This window comes from Triticum aestivum, chromosome 4B (assembly GCF_018294505.1).
Source record: "Triticum aestivum cultivar Chinese Spring chromosome 4B, IWGSC CS RefSeq v2.1, whole genome shotgun sequence".
In the NCBI taxonomy this organism is placed as follows: domain Eukaryota; kingdom Viridiplantae; phylum Streptophyta; class Magnoliopsida; order Poales; family Poaceae; genus Triticum; species Triticum aestivum.
Window position 1 is genome coordinate 55,289,810 of NC_057804.1, and position 10,862 is coordinate 55,300,671.

Sequence of the window (10,862 nt, forward strand, 5' to 3'; positions counted from 1 at the left end):
AGGACTTCTGGGTTGCCTGTACAGTTCATAGACAAGTGAAAGTGGATACTCTAAAATGTGCAAGATAAGTGTGAGTGCTATGGATGGCGTTCTCGTAGGGAGACGGGAGCGGATCCATAGTGGTGTATTGATATGGTGAATATGTGGACTCGTGTTCGCCACCTCAAAAGAGTTACTTGCAGTCGTAGTTCAGGTTAGCCACCGAGTCAAAGCTGGCTTGCTGTAGTTAAACCCCACCATCCCCTTTGCTAATAATGATGCATATGTAGATAGTTCTGATGTAAGTCTTGCTGGGTACATTTGTACTCACGTTTGCCTATTTTATGTTTTTGCAGAGAGACTTCAGTCTCATTAGTAGTTCCTCGTGGACTTCGACATTTAGCTTGTTACCTCAGCTACGATGTTGTGCCCTCGGCAGGATCTGGTGGATAGTCAGGCTTTTCAGCCTTTTTCATTTATAGTTGTCTGTACTCAGACAAGTTAAGCTTCCGCTTGTGCTTTGACTTGTATGCTCTGAATGTTGGGTCGTGAGACCCATGCACTACTAGAAAAAGGGCTATAGATGGGATTGGCACTAATGGCGCACCAGACAAGTGGTGCGCCATTAGTATATACTAATGGCGCACCACCTTCTGATGCGCCATTAGTGTTGAAACTACTAATGGCGCACCTGGCCCATGGTGCGCCATTAGTATCAAAAAATTTTTTGAACTAGTGTGCCTGTCCAAACATACTAATGGCGCATCCATAGGAAGTGCGCCATTACTAGTTGTAACTAGTAATGGCGCACCAGTCAGAAAGTGCGCCACTAATGTTGTTTTTTTTATTGTTTTTTTATTCCTTTTTCTGCAAAACTACTAATGGCGCACTCACCCGCGGTGCGCCATTAGCATGTATGTACTTATGGCGCACCGAGGGGTGGTGCGCCATTAGTATTGTGGCGCCCCTACTTCGTACCGATCCCCTCTCTTTCCCTCGCCCTCGCCCGCGATCCCCTTCCCCGATCTCCTCTGCCGACGCCACCGTCGCCCCGCCCCGACACCACCGTCGCCCCGCCGCCCTCGACGCCACCGTCGCCCCGCCGCCCCAGCGCCGCCTCGACACCACCGTCGCATGAGAAGAGGGAGGGGGCAGATGCATGAGAAGGAGGACGACCAGGCGGCGACGCGCCCGCCCAAGTGTAACTAATTCCTCTCTCTTCTTTGCAGGATCTAATCTCTCCCATGGCGGTCGGCGGCGCTCTGACCGTGGAGGCCTGCTCCTCATGCTCCTCCTCTGGTATGCCTCTTCGCCCCTGCCTCTCCTTCTCTCTTTTTTCCTCTCGCTCTAGGGTTAGGATTCAATCCTCTTTAAGAGAAAAAACAACCCAAGTGTAACTGATTCCTCTCTCTTCTTTGCAGGATCTAATTCTTGATTCTTGCGTCGGTCTGAACTGTGCGATTTACGTTTCGTCAGAGGTGAGCCACTTTTTCCCCGCTTGCTTTCTACCTGTTCGATGAAATGCGGTCGTGCTTAGAATCCTTTTTCTGTTTGGGGTTAAGATCTGTCCTATTCCCTTCTGCTCGTGCTGTTGTATATACTGTTTTTAGCATTCTTGGTAGAAGAGTTTCCTTGTGGGTAGAAAGCTTGGTTGTGTCCTGATTTATGAACTGTTTTCTTCTAGGTCTGTTCTTGGGATTCTAGTGCTGTTGATCTCGTCAAGGGCCTCATCTGCTTTCTTTCATCTTGTGAAGGTGATTATTATTAGTACTTTCCCTGCTAATTGTTTACTGTTTCAATACATTTTGTTCCTCTAACATAGTGTCTTTAGCGTTCTTGGTAGAACGGTTTTATTGTGCATGGAATGTTTTATCCTCTCACCTTATACTATTTATTTGTGTGCTTACATATATTCTTTCCTGCTTCGTATTGTGTAATTACTTCGTTTACCTAGAATGTGTGCTCTGGTGTCCTTTGTTCTTCCAATTTTGGAACTGTGGCAGCACAATGTGCATTGCTTCCGCCTTTTTACTTGTGTGAGATCGACGGGAATGGTCATGTGCTTGCTGGTGTAGAGATTGATGTTCCTGGGGATGGCCTTATAGGTAATAAACCTAGGTTTATTTTAGATTCAAATCACTTAGCTTTTTTTGAGCCATGGAACCTACAGTTTTACACTGCCAGATTGAGACATGGAAATTCATGATGTACTTTGCGAGACCCCTGTCCGTTAGTGCCTCTTTGATCGGCTCTGCTATGGCATTGGATAAGCCTTTAGTATAGTGAGCTTTGGTAGAAAATGGTTCTGCCATTCTTGAACAGCACCTGTACTAAAACTGAATAATTAAATGCAACCAACATAGACTTTCCTGCTATCTATGATTACTCAACAAGTTCTTTTAGTTTTAGTCTGACATGGTAGCTAACACCAATTGTTCATATCTATCTTCTTTGACCATACTACATATGCATAGTACTGATCAATGGCAATAATCCTTATATGGCCTTTTTTATGAGCGATAATCTAACATTTATAAAATCATCTTAGGATTTCCTAATGGATCCTGTACACATTCCACCAAGGGTTATTTTGGATGCTATGCTGAACACACTCTATAGCTCCCAAAAGCTGTGTACTACACCCAGCCTACAGGAGACATTGGTATAGAGACTGATTGAGTATTATCCATCTCTGCAGCACTTGCCAAAGAGCACTGTCAAGAGATTTGTTTGTCAGTCTGAGTCATCTTGCTACTTTTGCACGTTTATTTGCATATGAAATCACCAGAATTTTCGCCATGGCTCTGGTTCTTGACATGGTGCTTAAAAGCACTCATCCCATCTTGATTATTCGCATACAGTTTTTTGTTTTTGTTTTTACTGATTCACTTCTATCGACATTTTTTTATGTCCCTTTTTATGACCAGCTTGGTCATTTGGTCTGGATGGAGTCATTCAACTCGGAAAGAAAAAAGAATTTGAGAATGCTTTATCTTTCATGCAATAGTTGCGGTCAATTGTTCTTGGTTTTTCCTGTAGTAGTTGATAATCAGTCTGAACAATAGTAGATTAGTAAAGCCAATAGCAGTTAATTTGAGACGACTTTTATCTTCCCTACAGTAGTTAAGGTTGATTGTTCTTAGTTTTCCCTGTAGTGTTTAATTTGATTGTTCTGAGCATTCAAATTGTACTCTGTTTGTTTCTCTCCTACTCTTTTCTGACAAATGTTATTATCTGTGCTTCATTACTACTCTCTCTAAATCATGTGAGAGTTGAATGATGTTGCAGGATAACTATTGATGGTGAAAAGATTGTTGTTTTTTATACTGGTATAGGGGGGGTATAATACAAATGGTCCTTCAAATCCAGTTGGAAGCTCCTCCCTGTAATTGATGAAGGCAGGATTTACTATTTCTAGGGAGTAAGAGGTTTATTTGTTGAACCATGATATCTAAGGGAGTAAGAGGCAACGTCCAGGTTGGTACATAATGGTTCTTAGTCTTTTGCTTTATGACATCGAATGAACTTTGCAATTCTAAGTGTCTATCATGTCCTGCATAGTTTTTTATTTTGTGTAAGCTGAGAGTATTCATAGTTCCATTTTCCTATTTTTGGCAGGGGTATCTAAGAGAGCTGGTCCAGGCTTGATGGAAATCGCTTAGTACATTCATGGGATCACAAACTTTTGGCGTTGGTTGAGATTAGTGACGCAGGACCATTAATAACTAGAAGACTGTGACAATTAACTTACTGTTTCATGAATTAGAGAGGCTGGGTTGGACCAACTCCATGTTACAGGCCCTTTCCTCATTGCATTTCTCTTGACATTAAATTGATTAAATTATAATTTCAGTAGGAAATCTACAACATACTCAGATCATTATGATTACTCTTTCCTGTTTTTGTTTCTATATCTAATTGATATATAGATTTTGCATCTTGTCCTATGACATGTACTTCTGTAGTTGTGTCCATTGGACTTACTCTTTTCATTGTGGCATCATGATTCCTCCTTTTCTTGGCTTGCTATATATGTTTGTTTCATGGTCCAGTTGGTGTTCCAAAAATATGCTCAATTGTTATATGTATCAAATACAGTCTCTCCCAGTGGTGTACCATCTGCTTATTGTTTTACATACAGTCGCTTGATTATTTTTGTTCCTCTATAGGCCTCTGGTCCTGTCTGCAGTGTACGGCTAGGTTGTTCGTCCGCCTGGGTCGTAGGTTCTTTCCTTCCTGTTGACGGCAGGTACAAGACTCGAGCAATGGTTAACGGGCAAGCACTATATACACCATTCATCTATGCTAATATAGCCTGTCTTTTAAAGCCAATGTATGCTATCACCAATTGATCGGAATATTTTCTTTCAAGCATAGCTTTCATGTAATGGAATATAAGTATCTTTATAAGTTGATTCTAAATCAATCTCATACACATACTTTGAATGCTTGGCTCGCTCTCGCTTTTTGCGCCATGGTCAAGGGTGCAACGATGACTCTGTCTAATGTTTATCACTTCATAGCGCCTATATGTGACTATCTACTTTGTTTGCTAATAACATTGTAAATAATTAATCGTAAGCTTCTTAGAACACTATGTATCATTACTAAGTATCTATCTACCAGCAATAAGTACTTATTTTCATATGTTTCAATATGTGTTTGAATAATATTAATGTACACTCTTTCAATACATGGCTTACTCTCGGCCTTTGCGCCATTGGCGCAACTGGTCATCTAGTTGTATTCAAAGACTAATCTTCTATTGTATTCGATGAATCTGTTGTTGATGTGTGCTGTCTATATTTTGTCAAATTATACATTTTGTAACCTGTGCAAAAAACAGAAAATAAAAAAAACCTAATATTCATACTAATGGCGCATCACATGACAGTGCTTTGTCATACTAATGGCGCATCACTGGACAGTGCGCCATTAGTATGCCGCGGTTACTAAAGGCGCATCCCGTGGTCATGCGCCATTAGTATGCCAAAGCACCTGGGTATACATGGCCCCTGGGAGGCATACTAATGGCGCACCGTGGCCTATACAAATGGCGCACCAGTGGTGCGCCATTAGTATACCAGATACTAATGGCACACCACTGGTGCGCCATTAGTAAAAATTACTAATGGCGTGCTAGTAATGGCGCACCAGTGATGCGCCATTAGTGGCCAAATTAGGTGCGCCATTAGTAGCGGTTTTTCTAGTAGTGATGTTTGTAATATCTCGCTCCTCGGAGCCTATTGAATAAAATACTTTGAGTCGTAGAGTTATGTTGTGATGCCATGTTGTATTTGCACATATCGAGCATATTGTGCGTATGTTCTTGAAATGCTTGGTATGTGTGGGATCTGACTATCTAGTTGTTTATCCTTGGTAGCCTCTCTTACCGGGAAATGTCTCCTAGTGCTTCCACTGAGCCATGGTAGCTTGCTACTGCTCCGGAACACTTAGGCTGGCCGGCATGTGTCCTTCTTTGTTCCTGTGTCTGTCCCTTCGGGGAAATGTCACGCGGTGTCTACCGGAGTCCTGTTAGCGTACTACAGCCCGGTTTACCGGAGTCCTGCTAGCCCAGCTGCTACAGCCCGGATTCACTCGCTGATGACCGACACGTTCGTTGTTGGGTCATGTATGCCTGTCCCTGTAAGTTAGTGCCACTTTGGGTTCACGACTAGCCATGTCAGCCCGGGTTCTTTGTCATATGGATGCTAGCGGCACTATCATATACGTGAGCCAAAATGCGCAAACGGTCCCGGGCCAGGTAAGGTGGCACCCGTGGGAATACCGTGTGTGAGGCCACAAAGTGATATGATGTGTTACATGCTAGATCGGTGTGACTTAGGATCGGGGTCCTGACAGCTTTGGTATCAGAGCTTGACTGCTTGTAGGATTACCAAGCCAAACTGGTCGAAGTTGAGTCTAGAAATTCTTTAGTTATATAAGGGAATTGATTGTGGGATGGAACGTAAGGCTCTTTTTACTCCTTATACCTTATGCCCTCTGATTTGAGTCATCTTACCTTTCCTACGGGGTTAAGAAACTAGGCTTTCTCTTCTCTCTATCAGGATCACGTGTTACTAATCCGTAGTCCTATAGGATTGATGGTTCTAAGCTTGAGTTAAGTTCCTACTATCTTCTGTATGTTCATAGTTGATCTCAGAACCTTGATACTATGATGATCGAGTGGGTATGCCACCATATTTGTAGCATGTCTCAAATCTTTTGAGCATTTACATCCGTTATGTTGTCCGAGTCATCCCAGGTTTCTAAATAATCTGATGCATTTGCAAAATCCTTTCCCTTTGGTTTCGATGTTCCTCTAGTCCAGTTTAATCACACTAATTGTGAGTTGAGGTATTCTATTACCTCGACATATATGTTGGAGTTATTATTATGACCCTAGGTGTCCTAGGGGATCATCTAGTAAGCTAGCCATGATTTGTGTTCCCAGTGTGATGATTCTGGCCGTCATCCTCGAAAGCATCCCATGATGCCATTTAGTTGGTAGGTATTCTAGTCCTGGGTCTCCGAACCCGAGATTCATCCTACTTACTTCATGTTGATAGTGTTGCTAGTCCCTCTAGGATATTAGTAACCTTTGCATTAGTCCTCGAGGATCGTGGTATTTCCTTCTTCCAAATACTATGAACCACTTATGGCAGAAGTTTGTTGGATCAAAAGATCATAACAGGAGTCCTTCTCCTTAACGGAGGAGGCCATCCACTTGCCTTTCCCTCCAGATCCGGACATGGTTGAGTGCTTAGTCGAGGTGGAAGAGATGAGAACTTGGGCGCTAGAGCTCGAGAATGGAAGGGCAGAGGAAGCAAGAAGGTGTGGGTGAAGAAAGGGAATCCTTATCCCCTTATAAAGGCAGTGAATATTGAACGCCTCCCCACTCGCCTTAAAACTCGCCTATTCCCAAGGGTTGTGCAAACGGCACGGTTGGATTACCCATGCCCGTATTGATGAGAATCCCATGAAAAGGGGACACGATCTCTGCTTTGAGAAGACGTGCCAATGGAAACCGCATCTCGAAACGCGGAACGGCGGACGAAAGCGGTTCAAAATAATGATCGGGCAGACGTGATGTCATCTGGCGAAAAGTTGTCAGCGGATGGGACTCGTGAAATATTATACTCTCTACAGCTGGGTGTGTGGAATTTGTGTTGCAGATCTGGACGCGTTCGTTGTGTCCGAAGACTATCTCGGAGAATTCGGAAAGGGGAACCCGCGTTGCAATGCCAAAGAAAATCTGCGCGCCTGACACCTTGTTATTGAAGGCTAGTTCAGGGGCTACTGAGGGAGTCCTGGACTAAGGGGTCCTCGGGCATCCGGCCTGTTGGATATGGGCCAGACTTATGGGCTGTGAAGATACAAGACCGAAGACTCTCTCCCGTGTCCGGATGGGACTCTCCTTGGCGTTGAAGGCAAGCTTGGCGACTAGATATAAAGATTCCTTTTTCTGTAACCGACTTTGTATAACCCTAGTCCCCTCCGGTGCCTATATAAACCGGAGGGCTTAGTCCGGAAAAAGATATATAGTAATTGCATCCATTTTGCATCATGCTTTTGTATCAATATTTATTGCATTATGGGCTGTTATTACACATTATATCTCAATACTTATGACAATTCTCTCTTATTTTACAAGGTTTACCATGAAGAGAGGGAATGCCGGCAGCTGAAATTCTGGCTGGAAAAGGAGCAAGCACTGGAAACCTATTCTACACTACTCCAAAAATCCTAAAACTCCACGAAACATCTTTTTGGAATTTATAAGAATTATTGAGCGAAAGAAATACACCAGGGGGCCCACACTTTGGCCAGGAGAGTGGGGGGCGCGCCCCCCTACTGGGCGCGCCCCTGTTTCCTGCCCCCCTGGTGGGCCTCCGGTGTCCATCTTCTGCTATATGAGAGCTTTTACCCTGGAAAAAATCATGGGCAAGCTTACGGGACGAAACTCCGCCGCCACGAGGCGGAACCAATCTAGGGCTCTGGCGGAGCTGTTCTGCTGGGGACACTTCCCTCCGGGAGGGGCCAATCATCACCAACATCATCACCAACGATCCTCTCATCGGGAGGGGGTCAATCTCCATCAACATCTTCACCAGCACCATCTCCTCTCAAAACCCTAGTTCATCTCTTGTATCCAATCTTGTACCAAAACCATGAATTGGTACCTGTGGGTTGCTAGTAGTGTTGATTACTCCTTGTAGTTGATGCTAATTGGTTTACTTGGTGGAAGATCATATGTTCAGATCCTTAATGCATATTATTACTCCTCTGATTATGAACATGAATATGCTTTGTGAGTAGTTACGTTTGTTCCTGAGGACATGGGTGAAGTCTTCCTATTAGCAGTCATGTGAATTTGGTATTCGTTCGATATTTTGATGAGATGTATGTTGTCTTTTCCGCTAGTGGTGTTATGTGAACGTCGACTACATGACAGTTCACCATTATTTGGGCCTAGAGGAAGGCATTCGGAAGTAATAAGTAGATGATGGTTTGCTAGAGTGACAGAAGCTTAAACCCTAGTTTATGCATTGCTTTGTTAGGGGCTGATTTGGATCCATATGTTTAATGTGGTGGTTAGGTTTACCTTAATACTTCGTTAGGGTTTAATTATAAGTGGGATGCTTGTCCTTCTCCTTAACGGGTCATATCCACATATCAAATTATCAAAGTACCGAAGGCGAATCATATGAACATGATGAAAACTAGCTTGACGATAATTCCCATGTGTCCTTGGGAGCTCCTTTCTCATTATTAGAAATTGTCCAGGCTTATCCTTTGCTACATAAAGGATTGGGCCACCTTGCTGCACTTTATTTACTTTATTTACTCGTTACTCGTTACTATTTATCTTATCACAAAACTATCAATCACCTACAATTTAAGTGCTTGCAGAGAAAACCTTACCGAAAACCGCTTATCATTTCCTTCTGCTCCTTGTTGGGTTCGACACTCTTACTTCTCGAAAGGACTATGATAGATCCCCTACACTTGTGGGTCATCAAGACTCTTTTTTGGCACCGTTGCCGGGGTGTGTAGCACTTTTGGTGAGTGGAACTTGGTAAGCAAACATTTATATAGTGTGCTGAAATTTCTGTTACTTGTCACTATGGAAACTAATCCTTTGAGGGGCTTGTTTGGGGTATCTTCACCCCGACCATAAGAGCAAAGAGTTGCCCCTCAAGCTACAGAACTTTATGAAAATATTTACTTTGAGATTCCTTCGGGTATGATAGAGAAACTTCTAGCTAATCCATTTGCAGGAGATGGAACATTGCATCCCATTTACACCTTATCTTTGTGGATGAAGTTTGTGGATTATTTAAGCTTGCAGGTGTCCCCGATGATGTTGTAAAAAGGAAGGTCTTCCCTTTATCTTTGAAGGGAGATGCATTGACATGGTATAGGCTATGTGATGATACGAGATCTTGGAATTATAAGCGATTGAAGTTGGGATTTCACCAGAAGTTCTACCCTATGCATCTTGTTCATCGTGATCGTTATTACATATATAATTTTTGGCCTCTAGAAGGAGAAAGCATCGCTCAAGCTTGGGGGAGGCTTAAGTCAATGTTATATTCATGCCCCAATCATGAGCTCTCCCGGGAAATGATTATTCAAAATTTTTATGCTCGGCTTTCTCTTGATAATCACAACATGCTCGATACTTCCTGTGCTGGTTCTTATATGCTGAAGACTATTGATTTCAAATGGGACTTATTGGAAAGAATTAAATGCAACTCTGAAGATTGGGGTTCTGACGATGGTAAGGAGTCAGGTATGACACCTAAGTTCGATTGTGTTAAATCTTTTATGGATACTGATGCTTTTCGTGGATTTAGCACTAAGTATGGACTTGACTCTGAGATAGTAGCTTCTTTTTGTGAATATTTTGCTACTCACGTTGATCTCCCTAAAGAGAAGTGGTTTAAATATAATCCTCCTGTTGAAGTGAAAGTAGTTGCACCTATTACAGTTGAAGAAAAGACTATCACCTATAGTGATCCTATTGTTCCTACTACTTATGTTGAGAAACCTCCTTTTCCTGTTGATAAAGGATCATGCTAATGCTTCGATTGTTGTTCGTAAGAGTAATACTAGAATTTATACACCTCCTGAGCAGATTAACGTTGAACCTAGTGTTGCTATGGTTAAAGATCTCTTGGATGATGATTTAGATGTGCATGTTATTTATTTCTATGGTAAAACTGCTAATATTGCTAGAGCAGATACTAAGATACATAGACCTGTCGTAGGCATGCCTGTTATTTCTATCAAAATAGGAGATCATTGTTATCATGGCTTATGTGATATGGGTGCTAGTGCTAGTGCTAGTGCGATACCTTATGATCTTTATAAAGAGATTATGCATGATATTGCACCCATTGAATTAGAAGACATTGATGTTACTATTAAGGTTGCTAATAGGGATACCATTAAACCAGTTGAGATTGCTAGAGATGTTGAAGTCTTGTGTGGGAAGGTTAAATACCCTGCAGATTTTTTTTCTTGGCTCCCCACAAGATGATTTTTGTCCCATTATTTTTAGTAGACCCTTCTTGAATACAACTAGTGCTAAGATTGATTGCGAAAAAGATATTGTCACCATTGGCATAGATGGTATGTCTCATGAGTTTAATTTTGCTAAGTTTCGTAGACAACCTCGTGATAGGGAATCACCTAGTAAAGATGAGATTATTGGTCTTGCTTCCATTGATGTGCCTCCTACTGATCCGTTAGAACAATATTTGCTAGACCATAAAAACGATATGTTTATGAATGAAAGAAGGGAAATAGATGAAGTGTTCCACAAACAGGAACCTATGCTGAAACATAACCTTCCTGTTGAAATTCTTGGGGATCCC

At 42.4% G+C, this 10,862-nt stretch overlaps 1 long non-coding RNA gene across 1 annotated transcript; it reads left to right on the forward strand.

Moving 5' to 3' along the window:
• Nucleotides 1–1,245: 1,245 nt before the first annotated feature.
• Nucleotides 1,246–4,634, forward strand: LOC123090967 (uncharacterized). The gene is made up of 4 exons (XR_006442683.1): nt 1,246–1,278; nt 1,401–1,457; nt 1,664–3,456; nt 3,598–4,634. It is a non-coding gene; the product is annotated as an uncharacterized lncRNA (long non-coding RNA).
• The last annotated feature ends 6,228 nt before the right edge of the window (nt 4,635–10,862 follow it).